This window comes from Pelophylax lessonae (genome assembly GCF_965119305.1).
Source record: "Pelophylax lessonae genome assembly, chromosome: 11".
NCBI lineage: Eukaryota > Metazoa > Chordata > Amphibia > Anura > Ranidae > Pelophylax > Pelophylax lessonae.
The window spans coordinates 115,237,997-115,250,450 of record NC_138778.1 but is presented as its reverse complement, the minus strand read 5'-3'; positions in this window follow the sequence as shown (position 1 = coordinate 115,250,450).

Here is a 12,454-nt window from a genome sequence, read left to right as displayed (position 1 = left end):
CACTGATCCGATCCCCCCCAGACCTGTCACTGATCCGATCCCTCCCTCCCAGCTCTGTCACTGATCCGATCACTCCCAGACCTGTCACTGATCCGATCCCCCCCAGCCCTGTCACTGATCCAATCCCCCCCCAGACCTGTCACTGATCCGATCCCTCCCTCCCAGCCCTGTCACTGATCCGATCCCCCCCCAGACCTGTCACTGATCCGATCCCTCCCTCCCAGACCTGTCACTGATCCGATCCCCCCCCCAGCCCTGTCACTGATCCGATCCCCCCCCCCCCAGCCCTGTCACTGATCCGATCCCTCCCTCCCAGACCTTTCACTGATCCAATCCCCCCCCCCCAGCCCTGTCACTGATCCGATCCATCCCTCCCAGACCTGTCACTGATCCGATCCCTCCCCCCCCAGCCCTGTCACTGATCCGATCCCCCCCAGCCCTGTCACTGATCCAATCCTTCCCTCCCAGCCCTGTCACTGATCTGATCCCCCCAGCACTGCCACTGACCCCCCCCCAACACTGTCACTGATCCCATCCCACCACCAGCATTGCCACTTATCCCATCCCCTCCATCCCTCCCTCCACACTGACACTACTCCCCTTTCCTCCCTCCCTCCATACTGCCTCCCTCCACGCTGCCACTCCTCCCCTCCGTCCACACTGACACTACTCCCCTTTCCTCCCTCCTTCCATGCTGCCTCCCTCCACACTGCCTCCCCTCCCCTCCCCTCCATGCTGCAACTCCTCCCCTCGCTCCACGCTGTTACTCTTCCCATCCCCTCCCTCCACGCTGCCACTCCTCTCATCCCCTCCCTCCACGCTGCCACTCATCCCACTCCCCAAGCACTGTCACTGATCCCATTCAATTCCCCCAAGCACCGCCACTCATCTCGTCCTCCCGCACAGCCACTGATTCCACCTTCCATGTATTGTCACTCATCCTATCCCCCCCTGCACTGCCACTGATCCCACCATCCCTCCACACTGCCACTGATCCCATACAATCCCCCCCAGCACTGCCATTAATTCCAACCCCCCCCAACACTGCCACTAATTCCATCCCCCCCAGTACTGCCACTGATCTCATCCCCCTCAGCACTGCCACTCATCCCAACAACCAACCAGCACTACCAGTCATTTCACCCTCCTCTTGTACTGTCACTCATCCTATCCCCCCACACTGCCATTTATTCCATCCTACCCTCCACACTGATCACATCCAATCTCCCCCGACATTCATCACACCCCCCCCCTCAGTACTGCCACTGATTCCACCCCCCCCCCCAGTTCTGCCACTGACCCCATCCCCCAAGCACTGCCACTGATTCCATCCTCCCCTCCCCAGCACTGCCACTTAATTCTTACCCCCCCCTCCCTCAGAACTGCCACTCATTCCTCCCCCCCCCCCCCAGTACTGCCACTGATTACACCTCCCCCTTCCCCAGCCACCAATGGGTTAGTGCTAAAAATGTGCAGTAACCTCTAGCAATCAGTGAGCAGTGACTGTAGCAGGCTAAATAGAACTAAAAGACATTGAGAAACGGGTAGCTGTCATTATTTGTAATTTGGTTTAAAAAAAAAAAAAAGGCTGCTCAGTCTAAAATGCCCGGGCCTATTTTTTGTCCCAGTCCGGGCCTGAATGCATCCATTACATCTAAGCACTGGTTAGCTGCATGTTTGTTCTTGGATTGAGATAACCTCTGGGGCCGTTAGAAAGAGGGTCACGTTAGTATACAATGGTGTTATGAGATGAGTGAATTTACTCAGGTTAGGTATTAGGTGGGAAAAACTCAGAATACCATAGTTAAAGTGTTACTAAACCCACAACAGTAAAATCAGTCTGTATATGCAGTAAAGCATGCTTGTTATACTCATTGTGGAACCTAAGGAGTTAACCCTGTGCATTGTGTAAAAAGGCTGTTTGATCCTGTCTTCCCTGATCTTCCCCTACTTTCACTGTGCCCAATCCATCGCCTGATAGTACAGAGTCTTGGGGCACTGTGCACATGCTCAGTTTGGTGAGTATTGCTAGAGAGGTTTTTTTTTTTTTTTTTGGGAGGGTGCTTGTGATCGGCACAAGGCCAATCAGCACTGTCCAGACAGAGGTTCAGGAGTCATGCAGGCTTTTTGGGAAGTCAGAGGAAAATGAAAACTCCTCCTACAAGCTTTAACCAGTGCTTGGCCTGGACACTGATAGAAGTCACAAGACTGCTATATACTGCTGATGAGAAAAGGTATTTAGCAGTTTATATTTACTAAAATATTTGCATTCCCATGTTTTGTGTACTGTGGGAGAGCGGATATATTAAATGCAGCCTCCTGGGTTTAGTAATACTTTAACCACTTGCCGACCAGCCACCGTAGTTATACTGCAACAGGGTTGGCTCTGTTACGTGAAACTACGTATCTGCATGTCGTTTTGTGTAGCAGTTAGTTTGGGCGTGCGCCGATTGGCTAGAGGGAGAGCCAACCAGTAGGTCCCCCGGGCACCCGCGATTGCTCCCTGTGGAGACAGAATGGCGGTCTGCTGATGTAAAAAAATTAGACCGCTGTTCTGTCAGTAATGAACACAGGGATCCTGTTTTCCTCCTTCTTAGGTACACAGGTCTCTGTTCATCCAGTGAATACAACCCTCACACGGTTAGAAAGCATCCCCTCGGCACACATTTAACCCTTTGATCGACCCTGGTGTTAACCCCTTCCTTGCCAGTGTCATTAGTACAGTAACAGTGCATATTTTTAGCACTGATTACTGTAGCAATGTCACTGGTCCCCCCAAAAATTTCAAAAGTGTCAGTTAGGTGTCCGATCTGTCCACTAAAAATCACTAATCGCCGTAAATACTAGTAAAAAAAAAAATAAATAAAATTGACATAAATCTTTCCCCTAGTTTGTAGACGCGATAACTTTTGCACAAACCAATCAATATACACTTATTGGGATTTTGTTTACCAAAAATATATAGCAGAATACATATTGGCCTAAAATGATGAAACAATTAGATTTGTATTTTTATTGGGAATGTTTAAGTCCCGGTCGCCTCACAGGTCGCCTCCCATAGGGAAGCTGCGTACCCGTTCTAATAGGAGCGACACAAGTCGCTCCGACTTAGAAAAAGGGTCCGGAGCTTCTTTGGGGCGACCAGGAGGCGACCGCCATAGACTTCAATGTTATGAAGTCCGTGGCGGCCGCTCTGAGGTCGCGGCGCGCTGCTCGCACAGCGACCTCGGAGGTCGCGGTGCGAAGTAGCGTCGCGGTAGTGTGAATGGGGGCTTATAGTAGAAAGTAAAAAAAAGTTGGTTTTTTTTTTCAGAATAGTTGCTCTTTTTTTGTTTATGGCGCAAAAAATAAAAATTGCAGTGGTGAACAAATACCACCAAATGAAAGCTCTATTTGTGGGTAAAAAAGGACATCAATTTTATTTGGGTACAACATCACATGACCGCGCAATTGTCAGTTAAAGCAACACAGTGCCGTATTGCAAAAAAATAGCCTGGTATTTCCAGACACCTTCCAGACCTTAAGTGGTTAATGTAAAGCTTATAGACCACTACTTTGAATGAAAGGCAGGTATGTTCCATCCTGTGCCATAACAATGATCAGCACTTTAATGTGCACCAACCAATAAGGCGGGATTGGTTGGGCCTGAACGCAGCTTGAGTTACTGTAGTTGGTATTTGGGCCACAGAGCACCCTGAGACTGCAGGCTCCTGGGGTGTCTTGCAAGGTATATGTTAAGGCTAGGTTCACACTTGTGGGGGTGGTTGACAGACAGTGCTTAAATTGCACCTGTTCCCGTACCCGCAGCTACCCTCAGCCAAAACACATTGCTCCTTTGCATAGGAGGCTGCCATTCATTCTTGCTGGGACCCCATGCATCTAAAAAAGTAGCACATTTTCAGTTGTGGGAAATCGAATGGTGCTGCATTTTAAAAAAGGTGCAGGAACCTTTTTCCTGCATGAAACGCAGGCACAGCAATCCATTCAAATGAATGGGCTACTATGCCATCACAAATGTAGCTGGCAGAGCAGCTTAGGTGTGTACCTGGATTAAAGATTTAATTTTAAATAGTTATTACATTTTATATTCACAGCTGTTTTTTTGGAGGACTAAATGTATATAGTAGATGAATGCTGTATGGGTTGGGAACAACAATAAGCCAGCTGATCGCTGTCTATTACCAGGAAATTAACTGTCAGAATTCCTAAGGAGGACTGACGACATTCCACAATGACAAGGACAGTAAACTATACACGCCTTTTTGAAAGACGCACAATGGTTTCACTGATATAATCATGATACCTGGCAATAATAAAATGCCTTCAGGAGGTACTTGTTGCTTTCTATAAATAACAGGTAACAGATTTCTCATGTCCCCATTTAGGATTATTCAGCTAAAGGCTCGTACACACTTCACGAAAATCGGATCAAATATCCTCCGATTTTTCTCTCTCTTGCTCAGCGTTCATTACTGTTTTTAGGTGACAGTGCATAATGTTCACAAAATTTCTCGTCCGATTTTTATATTTTTTGGGGACGTTTGTTCCTAGACTTCCGGGTCGTCAGCAACTTCAGATCATGCGTGGTCTTTCGTATCCGATTTTTCATGGACACATTAAAAGAAAATTGGTCGTGCTGGGGACGGACGATAACATTTTTTGTGTTTGTGCCTCCGTTTTTTTTCGTTGAAAATGTCGGCATCGACTGCTGAAAGTTGTGTACACACTAGCCGAAAATTTTACCTCGGACGGGAATTTTCGGCAAATTTTCTAATAGTGTGTACCCCACTTAAGCTAGCCATACACTAGTAAAAATGTGCATGTTTTTATTTTGTGTTTTAAAGCGGAGTTCCACCCTGGATTTTTTTTTTTTTAATACCCCCGGGACAGTCAGGGCTAGTGCATTCCACAATGGCTAGCCTCTGATCTGTCCCGGGTTGCACTTACCTGTTAGGACAAATACTTACCTTGCAAACGTCTTGTCCAGCGCTGCCATCTCAGATGTGGGCAGCTTGAAGCCAGCGCGTCCTCTTCGGCGTCTTCTTCCGCCTTCTTTGGTCCCACGATGCTCTGCGCCGGCCCCGACGTCACTTCCGGGTCGCGCGCGTCATCCCTCCACAGCTTCTGGGCATGCCCAGAAGCTGTTTAGAAGGGGATGACGCGCGCGACCCGGAACTGACGTCGGGGCCGGTGCAGGCGCAATGATTCCTGGGAGCTATGACGTCCAGCTCCCAGGAATCATTGCAGAGCCAGGAAGTGACGACGGGCCGCGGCCGAGGAAGGAGGAAGAAGGAAGTAAGGTAAGTATATTTTCTTCGCTACGAGGTAAGTAAAAAAAAAAAAAATATGCGATTATCCATTTCTTTTTCAGGTGACCCGGAGCGAGAAGATGGAGGTAAGTATAAAAATAGGGTGGAACTCCACTTTAAGATCATTTGTCTGATTTTCAAATTGTAAGATTGAAACATTTTCTCAAACACATTTCTAAGCGTTAATGTGGTTTTTATTCGGTAAAGCCTATTTGTTTCGAAATCAAATGTTAACCACTTAAGCCCCGGAGGATTTGGCTGCTAAAGGACCAGGGGTTTTTTTGCGATTTTTTACTGCGTGACTTTAACGGACAATTGCGCGGTCGTGCGACGCTGTACCTAAACGAATTTGACGTCCTTTTTTTCCCACAAACAGAGCTTTCTTTTGGTGGTATTTGATCACCTGTGCGATTTTTTGATCACGCGCTATAAACAAAAAAAGAGCGTAAATTTTGCAAAAATAACAATATTTTTCACATTTTTTTATATGAAATTCCCCCAAAAAAAAGGTAAAAATCAAAATTTTTTAACATTTTTCGGCCAATTTGTTTTATGCTACCTATGTTTGGTAAAAAAAAATCGCAAAAAGCGTATTTTGATTGGTTTGCGCAAAAGTTATCGCGTTTACTAACAAAGAGAAAGATTTTTGTCATTTTTGGTGTTTTTTTTTTTAACGCGTAATGGCGGCGATCTGCGATTTTTTTTTCGGTACTGCGACATTGCGGCGGACAGATCGGACCCTTGACTGACATTTTTGACACTTTTGGGGTTACCAGTGACATTACTGCAGTAATCAGTGCTATACATATGCACTGTTACTGCAAAAATGACACTGGCAGGGTAGGGGTTAACTTTATTGGACAGGGAGGGGTTAAGTGTGTCCTAGGGGCGTGCTTTCTACTGTGTAGGGACATTCCTATTGGTGTAAAAGCAAAGATCAACCGTTCTACATAGTAGAACGGTCAGATCTCCACTTTTACACAGGGAGAACTGACAGGCAGCTTGTTTACACAAGCTGCTCTGTCTTTCTCCCTTCACAGGAGCGATCGCAGTGTGACTGGCGGACATCGAGTCCGCCGGTCACACGCACTGACTTGCCTGTGAACGAGCCGCGGCGGGCGCGCGCCTCGGCGGGCGCGCGCCCGCCCGCGATAGGCTCGCAAGTCAGTGACAGGCGAGTGACGTACCGATACGTCACTCTGCCTGGCCGGGGCTGACCGCCGCAGTATATAGTCGTGCGGCGGTCGGCAACCGGTTAAAAGCAAACACAAATTTGAAGTACTTTCAATAGACTTTCTTCAAGTATTCAAACTTAGAGCCGGTTCACATACAGGCGACCCGACTTGCCGGGGCGACCTGTGAAGTCGCGGTGCACAGCGCGCACCGCGACCTCGGAGAGACATGCACGGACTTCATATCATTGAAGTCAATGCAGGTCGCCCCAAAGTAGTACAGGACCCTTTTTCTAAGTCGGAGCGACTTGTGTCGCTCCTATTAGAACGGGTCCTGTGCTAATCTATGGCAGGCGACCCACGGCGACTTGTCAGGCGACCAGGTCGCCTGACAAGTCGCCCCAGTGTGAACGGGGTCTGATTGATAATTTATGTATGAATTTTCGCACAAATGTTTGTACAAACGTTTGTTTGAAAATCTACTAGTGTATGGCCAGCTTTCTGCAAAGAGCAATGGTTGTATGAAAAGTTCTGTAGTTTATGGTAGCTAAAGCTGGCCATCAGGGCCGCTGATAGGGGGGGACCACCAGTCCTCCTGTAGGGGGCCTGGGAACACAAGGGTGCCCGAACAGCAGAGGGAATCAGTGCGTTCAGACGGAGGGTCAATTACAGGATGCCCTGTGCGGCTCTCTGCAGCAGCTGAAAACCGATTTCTCTCCCACCGTGTTTCAGCTGCTGCAGGGAGGGACACGAGTGTTCTTTAAAAGCACTTAAAAATGTATTTTGCTTAGAACATTTGATTTTGGAATAAATGGACTTTCCCAAATAAAAAAACACATTGACTGTCAGAAAAGTATTTGAGAAATGTTTCATCCTGCTCCTCCTTTGTCATAAATACAGTTGAAAACAAATGTCGATTTAACCCCACTAGTGATTTAGAAAATCAAATTGAGTGATTTTCTTTCTTTCCACATGTGGTAGTAGGAATGAAAACCAATTCATCTATGGCTTGCCTTATTGCAAATACTTTAACTTGGACAGATTCCCAGTTCTGGTGCCTGGTTGCATATTGTTATGCAGGTTATCCTAATAGGTCCTCATATTACATACAGTAGCTTTGGTAAATTTAAAATTGATTGTACAAAAATTGTAGTCAGATTGTATAGTGTGTATCCTAGTTCCACTTAAAGTGAAACTTCTCCTGAAAAGGGAAGTTGATCCTCCTAGCCCCGCCCCCCATTTGGATTTTTTTTTTTTCTGGGAGCAGGTACCTACTGTATTCTGAAAATCGACAACTCTCCTCTCACAAAGTCCTGGGAGATGTTACATGGGGGACCATTGAGATAGTGCAGCATGTCTCGTGCATACAAGGTGGTTGGCTGGGGAACAGCTGGACATCACAACTGACTTCCTACAAGCAACATGGCAGCACCGGGGACCCAAAGACAGGCGAAGATCCAGCCTGGGACTAATAAATGTCAGCAACTACAAGATCTGTAGCTTCTGGCTTTTATTTTGTTATAACTGACCAAAGCTCCTCTATAACGTCTATGGGGAAGGAGGTCAGAGTGACAGCCAACTTCGGCACTATTGAAAATCCAACCCAATGGCTGCAGAAGTTACAACCTAAAAAACCCAACTTGTTGGCTACTATTCACCTCCAATCAGCTCTCTCTAAAACGCTCCTCCAGCACTATGAGAGGTGTCCTACTTGTCCCCACATGATTCGGTGATACCACAGGGAGTGAGATAGAGGAACCCTTGGGTGAACGCCAGGAGGATCTCACATACCTGCTTCATTTGGGATTTGCTGCTGGCATTGACCTTTGTGATGAGAGTCAATGCAATTCGGTAAAGGGCCATACACACTATAAGATTTTCTGAAGACTTTTTCCTTTAGACTTACCAAAACCATATAATATGAGGTCAAACCTAAACACTTTCAATTTGTATGCAATCTGGCAGGCCCTTGCACTACATAGAAAAGGTAAATCTGAAGGAAATCTAACCACAAAAGTTGGATAGTGTGTATCCAGCTTTAGAGGCTGTGTGATTGGGTGCTGGTGACGGTTCTCTTATCACTTACATAAGATTTCTTGAACATGAGTGGACACCCTTTTGGCTCTTTTCCTTTTTGGATGTGGACAATGATTTTAGCTTTTCCTTGATTAGTGCTGCACCTATGTCCAATATTTGAATGATCTCCTACTATATCCAAGATCTTGTGTTGGCTGCTTTTCATTTTATAAGGTGCTAGATATAGTCTGAACCAAGCACAGCAACACACACACATATATATATATATATATATATATATATATATATACAGTACAGACCAAAAATTTGGACACACCTTCTCATTCAAAGAGTTTTCTTTATTTTCATGACTATGAAAATTGTAGTCACACTTCAAGAGGTAGTCACGTGAAATGGTTTTCACTTCACAGGTGTGCCCTGTCAGGTTTAATAAGTGTGATTTCTTGCCTTATAAATGGGGTTGGGACCATCAGTTGTGTTGTGCACAAGTCAGGTGGATACACAGCTGATAGTCCTACTGAATAGACTGTTAGAATTTGTATTATGGCAAGAAAAAAGCAGCTAAGTACAGGAAAACGAGTGGCCATCATTACTTTAAGAAATGAAGGTCAGTCAGTCCAAAAAATTGGGAAAACTTTGAAAGTGTCCCCAAGTGCAGTCACAAAAACGATCAAGCGCTACAAAGAAACTGGCTCACATGCGGACCGCCCCAGGAAAGGAAGACCAAGAGTCACCTCTGCTGCGGAGGATAAGTTCATCCGAGTCACCAGCCTCAGAAATCGCAGGTTAACAGCAGCTCAGATTAGAGACCAGGTCAATGGCACACGGAGTTCTAGCAGCAGACACATCTCTAGAACAACTGTTAAGAGGAGACTGTGTGAATCAGGCCTTCATGGTAGAATATCTGCTAGGAAACCACTGCTAAAGAAAGGCAACAAGCAGAAGAGACTTGTTTGGGCTAAAGAACACAAGGAATGGACATTAGACCAGTGGAAATCTGTGCTTTGGTCTGATGAGTCCAAATTTGAGATCTTTGGTTCCAACCACCGTGTCTTTGTGCGACGCAGAAAAGGTGAACGGATGGACTCTACATGCCTGGTTCGCACCGTGAAGCATGGAGGAGGAGGTGTGATGGTGTGGGGGTGCTTTGCTGGTGACACTGTTGGGGATTTATTCAAAATTGAAGGCACACTGAACCAGCATGGCTACCACAGCATCTTGCAGCGGCATGCTATTCCATCCGGTTTGCGTTTAGTTGGACCATCATTTATTTTTCAACAGGACAATGACCCCAAACACACCTCCAGGCTGTGTAAGGGCTATTTGACCAAGAAGGAGAGTGATGGGGTGCTGCGCCAGATGACCTGGCCTCCACAGTCACCGGACCTGAACCCAATTGAGATGGTTTGGGGTGAGCTGGACCGCAGAGTGAAGGCAAAAGGGCCAACAAGTGCTAAGCATCTCTGGGAACTCCTTCAAGACTGTTGGAAGACCATTTCAGGTGACTACCACTTGAAGTGTGACAGTCATGAAAATAAAGAAAACTCTTTGAATGAGGTGCGTCCAAACTTTTGGTCTGTACTATATATATATAAAAAAAAAAAAAAAAAAAAGCTAGTTCCTTTCCTGCTGAACGCCGCCAAGTGCCTCATACCGAGCGGAGTTCCACCTGCCCCACGCTTTCTGAGTGGAAGCGTGAGGTCACCCTGGTGATGGGAGGCGGAACGGCGAGTTCTCACATCCCAGGGCAGGGAGGAACGTTTTAAGGACACCTGGATGGGGTGGATGTATTACTCTGATGAGATCTCAGATGTGCACACACCTATTATTAGCGGCTGAGCCCTAGGGCTCCGGCCTGGCCTTCTCCTGCCGGGGGCCCGTGCCCCCAATCCGGACCTCCCTTTCCCTACCCGTTTTTACCCTCCCTGTTTATCTCTTCCCCTTTACTGTCTCTTCCCTTCTTTTTCTTCCTCCTGACTTTCTTTCTCTCTCAACGTCTCTTCCTTGAGGCCAGTGGCTGATTCTGCTGAAGTATATCCTATAACGTGGATACTAATGTGCACTGATGTTAGCACTATGTGCGGTGTCTGTCGGGCTCTCCGGGCTCCTTTGCGGAGTTCCCCCCTTTTTTCGGGCGGCTCTGACAGACGCGGCGCATCCTGGGGGTCATTGGTTGTACTTACTGTTTGGCCGATATTGGCACACGCCTTTACAATGCCTGATTGACTGACCCCTATGGACACTCCTGTTTCACTAATGATGTCCGGACTGAACATAATGCCGATTGTGCCTTCTCTGTGTTTCCTTATCTAAATGCACTTCTGTACTACTTTGTTGTTTTATGTTTTTTGTATGTGAATTTGAACTTGATAAATAAAGATTATTTAAAAAAAAAAAAAGCTGATGGGAGGCAAGGGATGCCCCTCCACACAGGAACAGAGCTGAGGCTGTCAGTCAGCTGGAGGTCCCTCCCCCGTCATCATTTTTCTCTTGGAGTAAAGAAACTTGTCAGAAGTGATTCATATATATAGCAGAGGAAGGAAGCAGCAGACAGAAATGACACTTAGTGCTCCTATTTGAGAAAAGTACACACTATAGAGGGATATGCTTTGTTCACATTTCATGTCTGAGGTTTACAACCACTTTAAAGCCTGAGTTCACTTTTATTAGATTAACGATTTCCTTTACTTTATTTCCTTTCTTTACAAGGAAGCTTAATTTTTATCAATGAATACAAGGCTTACTTTGATTGGCTGAAGTGGAAAGACAAGTGGATGACATCACAATCTTTACCTCAGCTAACTAGAGGAAGCCTTGTATTCATCCATAAAAATACAAAGCTTCCTTTGAATGGCTGAGCAGTGTTCAGCCAGACCGGATTTTGTTTCAGCTGAAGTATACCACTGCCAGAGCACAGCGCTGTATACTCATACCTCCCAACTCTCTGAGATGAGAATGAGGGACACCTATTGTCAAAAGAATGCAGGCATAGGACACACCCACCTGCCATGCCCCCTTAAAGGAGAATTGTACAAAAAATAGTGAAACCCACAAGTGCTTCTTTTTATTTATTTTTTTACCACTACTATTCCTTCATATTGCTTTTTTAAATTTACAAATGCAGCAATTTAGAAATTGGATGAAATTTTTAGCACCGGGAAACACTTTTTGAAAGCTCAATAGTGAATTTTATATACAACTATATAAATCAGACCAAAAAGAGGGACAAATGAGGAGGAAAGAGGGACAGAGGGACATTCTTACAAATCAGGGACAGTTGGGAGCTATGTATACTGTATGTAGCTGATGCCACTACAGTATGATATACAGTGCTGACAGCGGGCACATCTATTAGTGAAGTAAATAGTTTGTTTGGGTCAACAAAATAAAGTAAAAATGAAGTTCAGGTTTAAGACCCCGTTCACACTGGGGCGACCTGTCAGACAACCTGGTCGCCTGACAGGTCGCCTGCCATAGAGAAGCTGTGGACCCGTTCTAATAGGAGCGACACAAGTCGCTCTGACTTAGAAAAAGGGTCCGGAGCTTCTTTGGGGCGACCCGGAGCGACCTGCATTGACTTCAATGTTATGAAGTCCGTGCCGGCCGCTCCGAGGTCGCGGTGCAAGCTGCGCACCGCGCCCTGTGAGGTCGCCCCGGCAAGTAGCGTCGCCCCAGTGTGAACGGGGTCTTAAAGCTTAGCTCCAGCCAGCAGCACTTTTCTTTTAGTCTTGGTAAGAGCAGGAATTAGTTGGAATCCTGTGTAATTTTTGCTTTAGGGGAATTTCATATACTTCAACACGAAGAGCAAAAAAAAAAACATGATAAACTTTTTTTAAATGTAATCTACTAATAAAAAGTATTTGTAGATTCCGTTCACTTTCAAATAGATATTTAGGCCCCTTTCACACAGGCGATCCGATCCGCCTGTTAGTTTTT